Source organism: Dasypus novemcinctus, chromosome 25 (assembly GCF_030445035.2).
Source record: "Dasypus novemcinctus isolate mDasNov1 chromosome 25, mDasNov1.1.hap2, whole genome shotgun sequence".
NCBI lineage: Eukaryota > Metazoa > Chordata > Mammalia > Cingulata > Dasypodidae > Dasypus > Dasypus novemcinctus.
The window spans coordinates 63,750,573-63,766,578 of record NC_080697.1 but is presented as its reverse complement, the minus strand read 5'-3'; the positions used below and the strand labels follow the sequence as shown (position 1 = coordinate 63,766,578).

General features: G+C 35.7%; 1 pseudogene; it reads left to right on the top strand.

Annotated features, from left to right (window-relative positions):
* Positions 1–11,957: 11,957 nt before the first annotated feature.
* Positions 11,958–12,862, top strand: LOC101427178 (RNA-binding protein 34 pseudogene; annotated as a pseudogene).
* Positions 12,863–16,006: the final 3,144 nt, after the last annotated feature.

Below are 16,006 nucleotides of genomic sequence, written 5' to 3'. Positions count from 1 at the left end.
TCCTAATTATATTTTGAAAAGGTTTTCTCAGCATTATACTCTTAACCAACACCTGACAATCCCCTATGTTCGTGTGTTGCCCCACCCTCCCCCCCATTTCCCATCTGCCCATCCCTAGTCCCCCTTAAACCCCCAAAGCTCCACCCAAAGGTAACCCTATGCCCCCATTTTATCCCTTCCTTGTACATATAATTACCTCCAGCTTATCATAGATTTCACCCATGTAGATGTCACCTTACATCCTTCCTCCACCCCCCGATTTCCTGTAAGCCTATCTTCCAGTCTCTAGCTGTCTGAGGCAGCTTGCTTATTTCATATCATTGAGGTCATGTAGCATCTGTCTTTCAATGCCTGGGTTGCTTCATTCAACATAAGGTTCTGAAGATTCATCCATGTTATCACGTGTGTTTGTAGTGTACTTGATCTTAAAGCTGAGTAGTATTCCATTGTATGTATATACCACATTTTATTGATCCACGCATCTGTTGATGGGCATTTGGGTTGATTCCAACTTTTGGCGATAGTGAACAATGCTGCTATGAACATTGGTGTGCACATATCGGTTTCTGTCCTTGTTTTCAGTTCTGCTGGGTATATTCCCAGCAGTGGTATTGCTGGGTCATAATGCAAATCTATGGCTAGTTTTTTGAGAAACCACCAAACTGTCCTCCAGAATGGTTGGATCCTTCTGCATTCCCACCAGCAGTGGATGAGTGTTCCCATTTCTTCACATCCTCTCCAGCATTTGTATTCTTCTTTTTTTTCATACCTGCCAATCTTATGGGTGTAAGATGGTATCTCATTGTAGTTTTGATTTACATTTCCCTGATAGCTAAAGATTTGGAGCATTTTTTCATGTGCTTTTTAGTCATTTGTATTTCTTCTTTGGAGAAGTGTCTGTTTAAATCTTTTTCTCATTTTTTAAATGGGTTGTTTATCTTTTTATTTTCAAGATATAGGAGTTCTTTATATATGCAAGTTATAAGTCTCTTATCGGATATATGGTTGCCAAATATTTTCTCCCATTGTGTAGGTTCCCTTTTTACTTTCTTGACAAACTCCTTTGAGGTGTAGAAGGCTTTAATTTTGAGGAAGTCCCATTTATCTATTTGTTCTTTTGCTGCTCATGCTTTTGGTGTGATGTTCATGAAGTCATTTCCTATTATAAGGTCTGTAGATGTTTCCCTACACTGCTTTCCAAGGTCTTTATGGTCTTGGCTCTTATTTTTAGGTCTTTGATCCATCTTGAGTTGATCTTTGTATAAAGTGTGAGATGGTAATCCTCTTTCATTCTTCTACATATGGATATCCAGTTCTCCAGGCACCATTTGTTGAATGGGCCATTCTCTCCCAGTTGAGAGGGTTTGGTGGCTTTATCGAATATTACGTGGCTAAATATATGAGGTTCTATATCAGAAATTTCAATTCGATTCCATTGGTCTGTGTGTCTCTCCTTATGCCAATACCATGCTGTTTTCACCACCATAGCTTTGTAGTATGTTTTGAAGTCAGGTAGTGTGATTCCTCCAATTTTGTTTTTCTTTTTCAGTATGTCTTTGGCTATTCAGGGTCTCTTTCCTTTCCAAATAAATTTCATAGTTAGTTTTTCTAGTTCCTTAAAGAAGGCTGTGTTGATTTTTATTGGGATTGCATTGAATGTGTAGATCAGTTTTGGTGGGATAGACATCTTAATAATATTTAGTCTTCCTATCCAAGAACAGGGAATATTCTTCCATTTATTTAGGTCTTCTTTGATTTCCTTGAACAGTCTTGTATAGTTCTCGGTGTATAAGTTTTTTACCTCTTTAGTTAAATTTATTCCTAAGTATTTGATTTTTAATTTACTATTATGAATGGTATTTGTTTCTTGATTTCCTCCTGATCTTGCTCATTATTGGTGTACAGAAATGCTACTGATTTTTGCGCATTGATCTTATAACCTGCGACTTTACTAAACTCATTTATGAGTTCTAGAATCTTTGTTGTAGATCTCTCAGGGTTTTCTACGTATAGGATCATGTCATCTGCAAATAATGAAATTTTGACTTCTTCCTTTCCAATTTGAATGCCTTTTATATCTGGTTCTTGCCTCAGTGCTCGAGCAAGTACTTTTAAGACAATGTTAAATAGAAGGGGAGACAGTGGGCATCCTTGTCTTGTTCCTGACTTTAGAGGGAAGGATTTTAGGATTTCTCCATTGTAAATGATTCTGGACTGTTCTTGTGACAGCCTGACCCTGAGCCTCAGCAGACTTGCAAATCATACCCTCTGGTTTATTGGACTTACCCTGGCCACCTAACAGGGAGTTGAAGAAGGTGAACCACCACACGAGGGAACCAAGAGTGCCTACAACTGCAAGCAGAAAAATTGCACCCATCATCCATGTGGAATCTAAGTCCCTTCTTGATATAGAGGTGGAGTGGACATAACCATCCCAAATTACTTCTTCATGCATTCTCTGCCCTAAAATGAAGATTTATGTTTTAAATATTTGAATTTTAAGCCATATAAAAAGTAAAATAGAACATTACAAATGAAAGCTTCAGTAATTCTGTCATTTATATTTATGTATAATTTTACCTGTTCTGGTGGTCTTTATTTCTTTATCCAGCTTCAAGTTACCATCTAGCATTATTTGTTTAACATGGGAGGCTCCATTCGGCATTTCCTATAAGGTATATCTAGTGGTAATGAAATACCTCAGTTTTTGTTCGCCTAAAAATATCTAAATAGGTTGGGTATATTATTCTTGTTTAAACATTTTTTTTTTTTTACATTTAAAACATTCCATATGACCACATAATGAACTCCATGATTTCTTTTGAGATATCAGATATTTACCACACAATGAATTCCTTATATGATGAGTCAATTTTCTCTTGATTTCTTTTTTTAAAATGTCTTTATCCTTGGCATATGACAGGTTGATTTTAATGTTTTTCATTGTAGAAGTGTTCGGGTTCATCCTGCTTGTCATTCAGTGAGGATCTTGGATTGATGTATTTGTATTTTTCATTAGTTTTGGGAATTTATCAGTCATTATTTCTTCAAATATATATTTCTGGACCTTTATCTCTCTTCTTTTTCTGGGGCTACAGTATGTGTATAATGGTAAGCTTCATAGTGTCCCACAGGTTTCTCAGTCCCTGTTATCTTTTTCCTCCTTTTTTCTTTTTGCTACTTATCCTAGACAATTTTGATTGTCTTACCTTTGAGTTTGGGGATATTTTTTTCACTCTCTTCCAATAGCTATTGAATTCCTCTATTGATTTTTTTTTTCATTTCAGTTATTGAATATTCCATTTCCATATTTTCAATTTGTTTCTTATTTATAATTTTTTTATAATTTGCTCTCATTACTAAAATTATCATTTTGTTTTATTATCCTGATTTTCTCTCATTATTTCTCCATGCCTTCCTTCAGTGCATTGATCATTTTTAATGGAGTTGTTTTAGTAGCAGTGGGAAAGTACAGAAACCATAGTGTGATTAGGGCATGCATTCAGGGACAGACAACACTCAGGAATGGAAGTCTGGGTGTGAGTCGTTTTGTGTTTTTATTATTTGTTGCAATCTACCTTAAATATTGTGCACAAAACTTAGCTTTGTAACCATCACCCAAAGCAAGAAATAAAACATTTCTGTGATCAGAAGACTACTTATGCCCCTTTCCAGAAAATCATTACCCCAAAGATAACTACCTTCTTTGATTAGTTATGTGTAATATAACTATGTTATATAAATAAATTCATTCCATATGTACTCTTTTGAGGCTGGAAATTTGTATCTGGCTTTTGTGCAATATGATGCCTGCTAGAATAATCCACATTATTGCATTTAGCTTTACTTAATATTTTTTTATTATGTAGTATTCGTGTTGTCTTACTATTTCAGTTTACAACTCTCTTTCTGTGATGGACCTTGAGGTTCTTTCCAGTTTCAAGATAATGACAATTAAGCTGCTATCAAAATCTTCGCACTTTTTTGATATATGTGCTAGTTTTGTTTGGGAGACAAATTTCTGGGTCATGATATATACATATATACCCTCAGTAGGTATCACCAAATATTTTCCCAAAGTGATTGTATAGTTAGCACTCCAGTGATGTGATAATTCCAGCTGCTCCATTTACTTTCCTATGTTCATATCATTATTATTTTTATTTTATTCACTCCATGATCTGCTTGTGATACATAACTACTTAATTATGTTTTAATTTGCATTTACAAGTTATTTTAATATATTTTCTTGTTATTTGTCTGTTTGACATTTCCCCATTTATATTTTGAATTTCTATCTACTGATTTGTTAAACCTCAATATGGATTCTGGATAAGTGTCATTGTTGGATATATTTTTACAAAATACCTTCTTCCAGTGTGTGGCTTTATGTTTTATTCCATTACCTGCAACATCTTGAAGAAGAAGCTTAGTATGGAGATGTAGGATGAATGAATGACTCAATTTGAGAGTAAATAAGAGTATATTTTACCTTCCATCCAGCCTATACTCTCCAGAGGCTCTTAAGGAGAAGTTGTATGTTGGTTCAGGCTAAGGTGGGTTAAGTTCAGGAACATGAAAAAGGAGATTACCTTAACTGAAAATTAGTTAAAATATTTTTATGATTGATCAGTGTGGACAAGAAGTTCAGTTAATCATATAGGAAGTTAAATAAAAGAGTGTCAGAGAATTTTAGCTTCGTATGTGGAAAGAAATGTTTCTTTGTAGTAACCCGTATCTATAATAGAAAGGGTGGATGGACTGCTTTAACCAGAGCTGTTTATTAAAATTGCAGGTTTTGATTAAAATTCAAAACTCTCATATGATTTCCCATTATAAGGCTACACTAGTTCCTGGCTGACTGCTATATTCTTTCCTGAGAATCACCCAATCACACATTTCTTCACAGTCTAATCAAATAAAATACTTCAAATACGGCTATAGTTTTGGAGCCAGTATTTGAAGTGTTTTATGGTCCTCCTACAGTTATTCCTAGATGTATCTTTCCCTTGTTCTCTTTGTTAAACTAGCAGAACTACAATTCTTGTTGCTTCCATGAAGCTACCTGCTTCATCTTAATTGCATAATATCAATATTTCTATTGGTATGGGAGCAATACCAATGTTTTACACTTCTCCACACTTTGCTCTAAATAAAGCCACTTTCTTCTATATCAGAGTTCTCTGTCCTTTTATCTTTCATCCTGGAGAAAATCTCTGAGATACTTCATGAAGCTGGAGACTGGGATAGTGACCCAATTCTTTCAAAGTGTCAGCTGTGTTTTACTTTTAAAAAGTTGCTGATGAGGATTAGCAGTCTCATTCTTCTTGACTTGCTTCTCTGGGAATGGAAACCTCACCTTCATTTGAGCTGGAGTGAGACAAATTGGGGCTTCAGTATTTTCACCCTGCTGCAGCAGTTGTACAAGCTGAGTCCATTAAATTGGCATTGGGTGGAGGAAGGAAGCTTCTAGACTCCTAGCTGTATTAACTGTATTAACTGTAAATTCTACACAGAACTTTGGGGGATGAGGGGTGCTGGTACTTTGAACTCCCACTGAGAAAATTACATTTTGTATGGAAGCTTGAAAGGGAGAGATGTTCAAAAATATTTTCTCTGGTTCTTTAAATGCTGTTTTATAAACCCAATGAATTAATTTTAATCAAGATTGTTTAGTTCTTCTTTCCCCTGGAACAAACATTTCCAGTGGCCACAAAGGAAATAATGGAATTAAAGTTAATGCCTTTGTGTTACAATATTTAAGATAGGTTCTTCTGAGCTATGTCTGTTTATGCACCATTATAAGTAACCAAACTGTCCATTGTGAGGTAGAAGAAAGCCATTCAGGGGCTTTTTCACAGTTGGGGCGGAGAATGGTAGCATTTTCTTTGTAATGAACATACACTGATTATTGATTCACAAACATCACAATTTTTAATATTCTTGGTAACATATACTTCATTGTAAGTGAGCCAGTGTGAATCTTGTTTTGTTTTGCTGTCTTAAAGTTCAGAGTTTCATACTCTTCATAAATACCTGTTTGTGCAAAATTAGAGAACCCATGCTTTAGCATAACAGATTGGGTTTAAATATCTTACTTTGGGGAGTATGTTGGCATCCTCTACTGGTTTTCCATTATTTTACAACTGTCTTATAAGTTTATAATTATTTCAAAGTAAAAAAATAATAATGTAAAAATTAATTCCTTCATTTACTTACTTTCTCTAAAAAGAAGAAGATTGTAAGGTCTTTTATTATTTTTTATTTTTTGCTTACTCTGTCATCAGCTTTTTCTTATTGTCTAATTTAAAGATACATAGATCACACAAAATGTTACATTAAAAAATATGAGGTTCCCATATAACCCACTCTCCACTCCCCCACTCCTCCCACATCAACAACCTCTTTCATCAGTGTGACACATTCATTGCACTTGGTGAATACATTTTAGAGCACCACTACACAGCATGGATTACAGTTTGAATTGTAGTTTTCACTCTCCCTCAGTCCATTTAGTGGGTTATGGCAGGATGTATAATGTCCTTCATCTGTCCTTGCAATATCTTTCAGAACAACTCCAAGTCCCAAAACTGCTTGAATATCACAACTCTTCTTCCTTCTCCTGGCCCTCAGGAACTCCCACGACCACAGTATCCACATCAATGATACACTTTCTTCCATTGCTAAAGTCACAATAATCCTATAGTAGAATATCAGTAAGTCCACTCTAATACATATTTTATTCCTCCATCCTGAGGACACTAGGATGTCGATGGGATTCTCCTGCTTGTAGTTATAGACTCTCAGTTCCTCAGTGTGGTGGTTGACCACCCTCACCTCCCTGTTAGCTGACCCAGATAAGTCCAACAGACTGGAGAGTAGATTTTGCAACTCTCCTGAGGCTGAGGGCCTAGCTGGCACATGGACAGTCCAGAGATTCAATTCTCCTAAGCATATACCAACCCAGCACCAACCACAGGTTCAATATAAGTAACAGAAGAGGCATGTGTAGAGAGGTCACATCTGAATCCATCTCCATCACACTCAGGAGCACAAATTCCAAAGTAGGCCCACTGACAAGGCAATGAACTCCAGAGCCACCTCCCATGACCATAGGTCCTGGGTGTCTCTGTAACCCCCAGGAGCACCCCTATGTGGGGTTGTATCTACTTTCACTTTCTCTGTGATCCTGCTGACATGGGCATGAGCACCACCCATCTGATGACCTCCTGACTCATTTTGACTCATTCTCTTAGCCATACATACTCATTTGTCTTTACCATTTCCCCCTTTTTCTCAAGGTCTTTTCCTAGTTGCATCACAACCTGGTGCTTGGTAGTGATCCTTTTGTACCAGGGAGGCTCATCAATGGAAGTCATGTTCCAGGCTGGAGAAAAAGTAATGCATTTACATGCCAATTTTGGTCTAAAGAGTGGATACATTTGAGCATCACAGAGGCTCTCAGGACCTTTACCTGCTTTCTGATTTTGGTCTGTCAGGAAATGCTATTACACTCATATAATTGACAACAAAAATGACATTAAATTCCAGAGATGTTATAAAGTTAAGCTAATAATTGGCATTGTATGTAGAGTTTCTGACTCAGAATATTTTTTAAATGAAATATAAATAATGTTTTTTATGATTAATAAAGTCATTATTACCTTAATATGAAATGTAGTTATAAAATGCTTGAATTTTACAAGATAGACTAGTCTTTATTGAAAATTATTGCTCTCAATAATATTTTCATAAATATAGTTATAAAATTTCTATAACACTTATTAGGCACTGAACTTAGGAACTAATTCAATACAGTATCTCATTGGTTTTTCCTACATTTCTATGACAAAAAGAATACTGAAATTTATAATTGTTAGTTTCATAAACTTGCAGAGCCTTAAATATTGTGTTTCAGGCTAAATATATATCTGACAAATCTAAACCCTATGAAATTATTTACTTTGCTTCACTCAGTTTCATATTACAACAATGAAATTTATATAAAAAACACAAAATCTTTCTTCCATACTACATATATATTTCTCAGTATTATATTTGGAAGAAAAAAGCAAAACTTCAGTATTACAATAAAAATGATAACATTCTTTCCCCAGATATCATGTTCAAAATGCTTTGCAGGAAGTGGACTTGTCCCAATGGATAGGGCGTCCATCTACCAAATGGGAGGTCTGTGGTTCAAACCCTGGGTTTCCTTGACACGTGTGGAGCTGGCCCACATGCAGTGCTGATGCACACAAGGAGTGCCATGCCATGCAGGGGTGTCCCCCATGTAGGGGAACCCCATGCACAAGGAGTACACCCTGTAAGGATAGTTGCCCTGAGTGAAAGAAAAGTTCAGCCTGCCCAGGAGTGGCGGCCGCACATACAAGAGAGTTGATGCAGCAAGGTGATGCAACAAAAAGAGACACAGATTCCCGGTGTCACTGACAATGACGGAAGTGGACAAAGAAGAACACACAGCAAATGGACACAGAGAGCAGACAAATGGGTTGGGGGGAAGGGGAGAGAAATAAATAAAAATAAATCTTTAAAAAATGATTTGCATTATACTGTATTTATTGGTTTGAGAGTCTAACTCATTGACACTTTGTGAGGTCCAACAGAACCAAGCAAATGAGTTCAGTATCTCTCTGTACCTAGAGAAGGGTTCTTAATCCAGTGTCTTTGAAGATTTCAAGGGATCTATGGACTTGAGTTTAAAATTTTATTTTAAATACATGACGATGTTGAGTGTCATAAAACCATCTGCCACTAAGTTCTTAGAATTTGCCCATGGTATTCACCTGACAGGCAAAGGGGACCAGGGAATAAAAAAAGGTTAGGAACCCCTGACCTAGAGCCTTGCAGATTGTTATCAGAAAAAGTCCATGGCAGGAAGGAAGGAAGATATACGTGTAAGAGGAGAGACTCGCCTAGCCATATGTCAGTGGCTAGGGTAGATAATCCTCTCGCCTAAACACAGATCCAAGGATTCACATCTTCTGGAGTATCAGCATGAGTGGCCTGACAGAGGGAACAAATGAAGCAAAAATTTTGAAGATGTGCTACAGCCACAAGTAGGAATTAAAATATTTGGTATCATAAAACATGTGCATGCAATTAAGACAATAAAAGGGGATGAAGTTGGCTACCCATGAGAAGGGTGGTGTAGGTGGTCCCTGTCTCAGAGGAGGTGATGGGGGTGAGGCTGGGGTTGTAGAAGTGCTGGATCCTCTGATTTTGCCTGTATAGGAGATAGGCCATGTAGATACTTGCTAATTCCATAAGGATCACTAATCCAGCACCCAGGAAAGACATTAATCCCATACAGGAAAATTTGGACAAAACTAATCTTCTTTCCCAAGACTACTGTTACTGTCCAAAGAGATACCCACTTGAGGAGGTGCAGATTGCCAGATTGAGGATCCGGCAGAGGAGGCAGGAGAGGAGGCAGGAGAACCCCCACATTCTTTGACATCCTGCTTTTGAGGACTGTCTATGTCCCACTCTTGTGGCTGACTGTGACTGCCTGAAAACAGCTCAGCAGGTTGGTGGTACACAGAGAAAGATCATGGAACACCCTGAGTGTAATAGATGACTATGCCAACTATTTTCTAGAGTCTGTGACAGTCTCAACTCCTCCATTATGTGATGTGTCTCCTTGAAGAGAACAAAGAAATTAGCCACACCTAAGTGGGTATGAATGAGATCTGTAGGCCTCAGTCTGTGCCACATGAAATATGAACTCAGTAATTATAGAGAAGGAAGGTGTTTCCGAGGATACCGACTCTCAACTGCTAAGAAACACAAATTTCAGGATCATGTCAACAACAATTGTATCTGTGGAGTTATTTTTCCACCCTTCTGAAAGATTCTATAAGTTTGTATTATTTTTTATTAAAAGTTTGAAAATATTCACCCAGGAATCAACTGACTTTACTTCAAGTGAAAGTTTTAAGAAGGAATTAAATTATATATTATTGTGTCTGTGTGTGTATTCAGATGTTTAAATGTATTCTTGAGTTATTTTTAAAACAAAAATTTTTATATTTGAAAAACTTCAGATTTACAGAATAATTACATATTTGACATTATTTAAATTATCATGTAACTATCACAGTTTTCCTTAATGCTATATATTATTTTTCCATGGCAAAACTAGACTTTATTAGAATTTTATCAATGATTCCATTAATATTCTTTGGTTGCCCAGATTCCATCTTAGTATATGCTGTTAAATTGCTATTAAATAAACACTCAAGTATTGTTAGAGTTTTATCAGTTTTTCCACTAATGTCCTTTTTAAATTTATTTTTAATATTTAAAGAAGATTTAGAATACACAAATGTTACATAAAAAATATAAGGGGTTCCCATATGCCCCCTTCCCACCCCCTCCCATACTTTCCACATCAACAACATCCCTCGTTAGTGTGGTACATTTGTTACAGTTGATGATCACATATTGAAGCATTGCTACTAACTATGGATTACGTTTACATTATATTTTACTCTCTGTAGTGCATTATTTTGTAGATTATGACAGTATGTACAATGGCCTGTAGCTGTCATTGCAATGTCATGCAGAACAATTCCAATGTCCCCAAAATGTCCCATTTTTACCTATTTTTCCCTTTCCCATCTGTCACTTATAAAGTGCCCTTTTTTTGCACAGATTCCATTCTAGTAAATACTATTATGTTCAGTATCTGTGTCTTGGTCTCTTGTGGTCTGTGATAATTTCTAAGTCTTTCTTTGATTTTGATGACCATGACAGTTTTAGAGAATGTTGTTCAGGTGTTTTATAGACTGCCATTTAATTTGAATTAATTTGGTGGTATTTTTGTAATAAGACAGGGTTTTGGGGATTTGAGAAAGTGTGAAAAAGGCTTCTCAACTATTGTCATGATTTATCACTCATGATGTGAATTTTGTTCAACACGTCAATATTGTACTTACTAATCCCTCCACTGTAAATTTCCCTTTCTATACTCTAGTCTTTGGAAGTGAGTCACTAAACCCATTTCATACAAAGGCATGGGAAGAGGAATGGATTAGTGTGGGAGGAATATCTAAATATTAGATATTAATATTTTTTAGATATCTAATTATCTAATTAGATATTAATATTAGATATCTAAATATTAGATATTAATCTAAATATCTATTGTCTATCTATATCTTACTTGGTGTTCTGTAAAAAAGTATTTGTCTCTTCTCTCCATTTTCATTTGCTTTGTCAATATAGACTCAGGTATATTTATTTTATACTTGGGCTTATAATACAATGCTACTTTTTATTTTATGGTTCCAATTGTTCTAATTTGGCTTCTGAGCTCTTTTAGGTTGGTTTCTGTGTTCTATATCTTCCATCTTTTAAAATTATTGTTTTACTCTCTGGAACTACAATATACACCATTCCCATCTTTCCTTACCCTGTTCCATTGAAAACTGGTTGAAAAGAATATGAAATCTCTCTAGTCTGTCTTTACAATTACTTTTGCAAATAGTATTAAAAACCTAGAGAGTGGAAATAACTCTAACCCGGAAGCAGGGCCTCATGTTCCTCTCCTGTATTGGAGAACCTGGGAGGAAAAATGGCCTTGGAAGAGAAGAACAAACAGAAGAGAAAGAAAAATGCCTTGCAGGAACAGGGAGAGAATCCCGATGATAGTTTTCATCCATTCGGAACAGCAGACTGTCTGGTTGGGCAAATCTCCAGTAGCATATTCCACAGCAAGCGCCCCTCCAGAGGCAGTTACAGATTGACTGGTGTCCCTCTTCAGCTCTTCTGAGTCTCAGTTTCAACCCGTGTATACGTGCTTGTATCTAAAGAAAACACGCAAAAAAGGAAATGGAAAAGGGACGAAGAAAGTATATCCTAAGTTCAAAGACCACGTTTGCACAAGTCTGCAAAAAAAAAAAAAAGAAAGAAATCAAAGGAGAATTTTTCTGATGCAGACAAAAATTTGGCATTTACTACGTGTTCATTTAGAAGAAGAAATCCATCAGAAACAAGAACAAAAAAAGAAAATTTCTCAATTTGCTGATAGTATTAATACAGCAGATATAAAAATACTGGATGACACAGATTACACAGTTGAAAGTAAATAAATGTAAATAAAACCAAGAGAAAGAAAGATTAAAGAATGAGAAAACTGTGTTTGTTGGGAATTTGCCTGTCACATGTAATAAGAAGTTGAAGTCATTTTTTAAAGAGTATGCACATATATTTTAGAACCTGTATGTTTTCCTTCTCTGATTCCAGAAAAGAGGATTTTAACTAAAAAGTTGTCAGCAATAAAATGGAAAATTCATCCTGATCAGTAAAATATTAATGCTTATGTTGTGTTTTAGGACGAGAATTCTGCTCTAAAAACATTGAAAAGAAATGAAACACAAACTGCAGATGGATTTCCTATTAGAGTTGATCCACATCTGAGACCTTATATAGGGAAACTATATAAGTATTTAGGGGGAACAGCCCTTACAGAATGGGAAAACCTGCTGTCGACCAACATTTTCTGTATTGTAGTAGTGTAGCAGTGAGAATTTTGAGAGACCAAGTGACTGGAGTTGGCAAAGCTTTGTCTATGTACTATTTGAGAATAGAAAATGCTGTTCATCTTGCTCTGGAATTAAATAATTCTGAACTGATGGGAAGAAGTCTCAGAGTCATGCATTCAGTTACTAAAAAAATTCAAATGAGAACATTCAAGAAGAAAGACAGCAAACCAAAGCAGGAAATTATTTTTGCTTCAAACACTGCAGAATAGTCTAAAAATATGTTTACTGGAGAAAAAGTGGTTCTTATTGAAAAGAAAAAAAAAAGGAGAGAGGTGGATAAACTAAGAAAGTGAAGTAGTTATCTGAAGCTTTTCTTTTATTTTTAAATACTCAAAACTGACACTCAAAGTGTTGTGACCCATGTCTTGCATTTCAGAATTTTTTATGGATGGTGTATATGAAACTTGGAGAATCCATTCTTAGTTTATTTAAACTATAATACTGTAAATTTAAAAAAAACTAGAAAAAATCATTTCTCTAAGAAATCCTGGTTTCTTTTATTGCAGAATTATATTTAGAAAACAACATTTGGGCAGTGTATGAACATCTTTCTACTAGGGTAATGGAATTGACTCAGTGATTAAAATATTCCTGTAATTAAAAGGCCAGGCTTATATTACTTCAATGGCATATAAATGCACAAAAATGAAGAAAATTAATATATCTTAATAAACTTTTCCACAAAAATAAAAGAGGGAATATCACTTCACAACTTCAACTATGAAGCAAGTATTGGCATGAAGCCAACAGCAAAGGAAGAGAACTCCAAAGAAAGTACAATCCATCCAAAATAGACCCACAGTGACTCACCATTACATCACAGCATTGTAACTTGTGGACTGTGGTTAACAGTAATACTGTAATTTTTATCAGTGGAAAAGAACATACTATATCAGTGCTAAATGTCAACAAAAGGGGTTAAAAGGAGGTATGGGATTTTTCCTTTTTGAATAATGAAAATGTTCTATAATTGCCTGAGGTGATGACAGCAAAACTCTGTGACGAAAGTGAGAACCACTGAGTCTACACTTTGGAAGGGTTGTACAAGGCAGGGACTTAACACGATGAATCCAGTGATGGAAGATAGACTGCAATTAACAGTACAATATGAAAATGTTCTCTCATGAACTATAGAAAATAAACAATACAGACACATGGTGCTAAAGATAGGGTTGCTTATGGGGAAAATATTCCAAATATAAGCTATGGACTACAATTATCAGTAATATTTTTTTCATTCATCTTTTGTAACAAATATTCCACAACAGTTCTAGTTGTTGGTGGGTGTTGTATGGGATTGAGAAATGTTATGCATGATTGTTTTGTAAATTCACAACTCCTCTAGTAAAATATAAAATTAAAAAAGAAAGAAACTACAGACAAGTATCCTTCATTAACATATATGCAGAAATCCTCAACAAAATTTGAGCAAACTGATTTCAGTAACATGCAAATATGATTATTGGAACTTCTGGGAAGAGGATGTTAAGTTACATCAGCAGGTCTCAACCCACTTGCAGAAACAATTTTAGAGACAAAAGCTGACTGACGGAGCTGCTTTGGGGGTCTGCAGACCATGAACATGCCATGTGCATTAGGCAAGATGGAGAGTGACAGAGAAACAGGGAGAATGAAATGAAACCCATGAATTATTCACCCTTGGGACTGGAAAAAGCTCTCATCCCCTATAGTAAAACCCATGGCTCATGGTGGCTGAGAGGGAAACAGATGTCTTCCATCCTGGGAAAAGGGAGGCTGTGGTGGTAGGCTGAGTGTGGTTTCTCTTCAGTGAGGTTGGACAGCAGGACCCCACTTTGAATCACAATGCTAGCTGGCCAAGAAAAAATGCAAGTGGAGGTTGAAAGAGTCACTTCTGTGGAAAGTATTGATGAAGACCACTATCTGCTGGCAGGCTGGGAAATTGAAAGAAGAAAAATTCAATTTGGAATCTCTCATGTCCTTATCAGTGATTGACATACATTTCACATGTATGAGGTCCTGGTTTCAATCTCTGGTACCTCCTAAAAAAAAACACAAATGATTGCATTTAATTTCTTTTTCCTTTTCTCATATATTCATATAGTTTTTCTCTTTTCTTAGCTATTTATCAAAAGGGTTATTCCCATTATTTTCTAAGGAAAATTCTGTTTTCTGCAATACTTATTAAATATATTATAAAAACCTGAAATATGTTCATAATAATTTATATTTATTCTTCCTTGTACATTAACAAAAGCAAAATTATTAAGTAGGTTGAAATTGTTATTTTCTAAAAGGAATGTAATTCCTGTTATAACCATATATTTCCATTTCCATTCACAATGCTGTTGTATTTTGGCTATTCATTTTTTTTAGTTTCAACTTTTATTACAATATGATCATGTAATATAAATTGGACAATAAGTACATTTGGAATTTGATGAAGATTTCTAAACACTCCTGCATTTTCCCCTTCCCATCTCCTTCTGTTTATGTTTGTGCATTTTGTATTATCATTCAATTCCCTGAATTCCTGATGAATTCTTTCCATTTTGTTTTTGGTCTATCTGTGTTATTTCAGATGTCTTGTCATCTATGTCACTATTTCTTTCCTTTCCCTATTAAAATCTGCTGTTAAGTGCCTCTAGTGTATTTTTAATTTCTTACATTGTGTCTTTCATCACTGTAAGATCTATTATACTTTTACATTTATTTACAATTTGTTCTGTATGGTCCCCCAGTGTATTTCTGATATCCTTTATCTCTTCCTTAATTTCATTGAACAGATTAGGGACATATGTCCTTTGCCATATCTTTTCTCTCTGAATCCTCACCCATCAAGTGTCAAGGTTTCTCTTTTCCCTGGGGTTGCAAAACTCTCCCTGAACATCAGGAGGGAACATCTATGCTTTTCAGCTTTGGGGGCAAATTGACCCTCTTTTATGCATGGATGCAGTTCCTCTTTTGACCAAGGTGATGTCTTAATTCTAGATCTCCGTTTTCATGGGTTTCCACTTAAAGGTGTTTCCCCTCCATCTCTCCCTTCAATGTCCTTTTTTGTTGAAGCCAGCAGGGGTTTTGTTCTTACAGCTCTCCAACAGTTTCTGCAGAGCAATCTTGGCCTTTCTATCAAGCTTCTTACAATTCCTCAAAAAAAAAAAAAAATACTCCTTATCCATTTATAAAACTATTCCAGAATTTTGGTAATTGCAAAAGCAAATTTGCAATTTGCTCCATACCAAATTCTCTATTATTCAGCCAAAGGGGTGCTATTGGTTTTTATAAAAGATATTTATTTGGAGTAGAAGCTTACAGTTCCCAGGCCATAAATCATAAGTTACTTCCCTCTCCAAAGTCTTTTTCAACATTTTCAAGCAAGGAGGCTGTTGATATCTGCCAAGAGTTCAGGCTTTCTGGGTTCCTCTCTTCCCAGGGCTTGTTCCTCTCCAGGTTCAGCT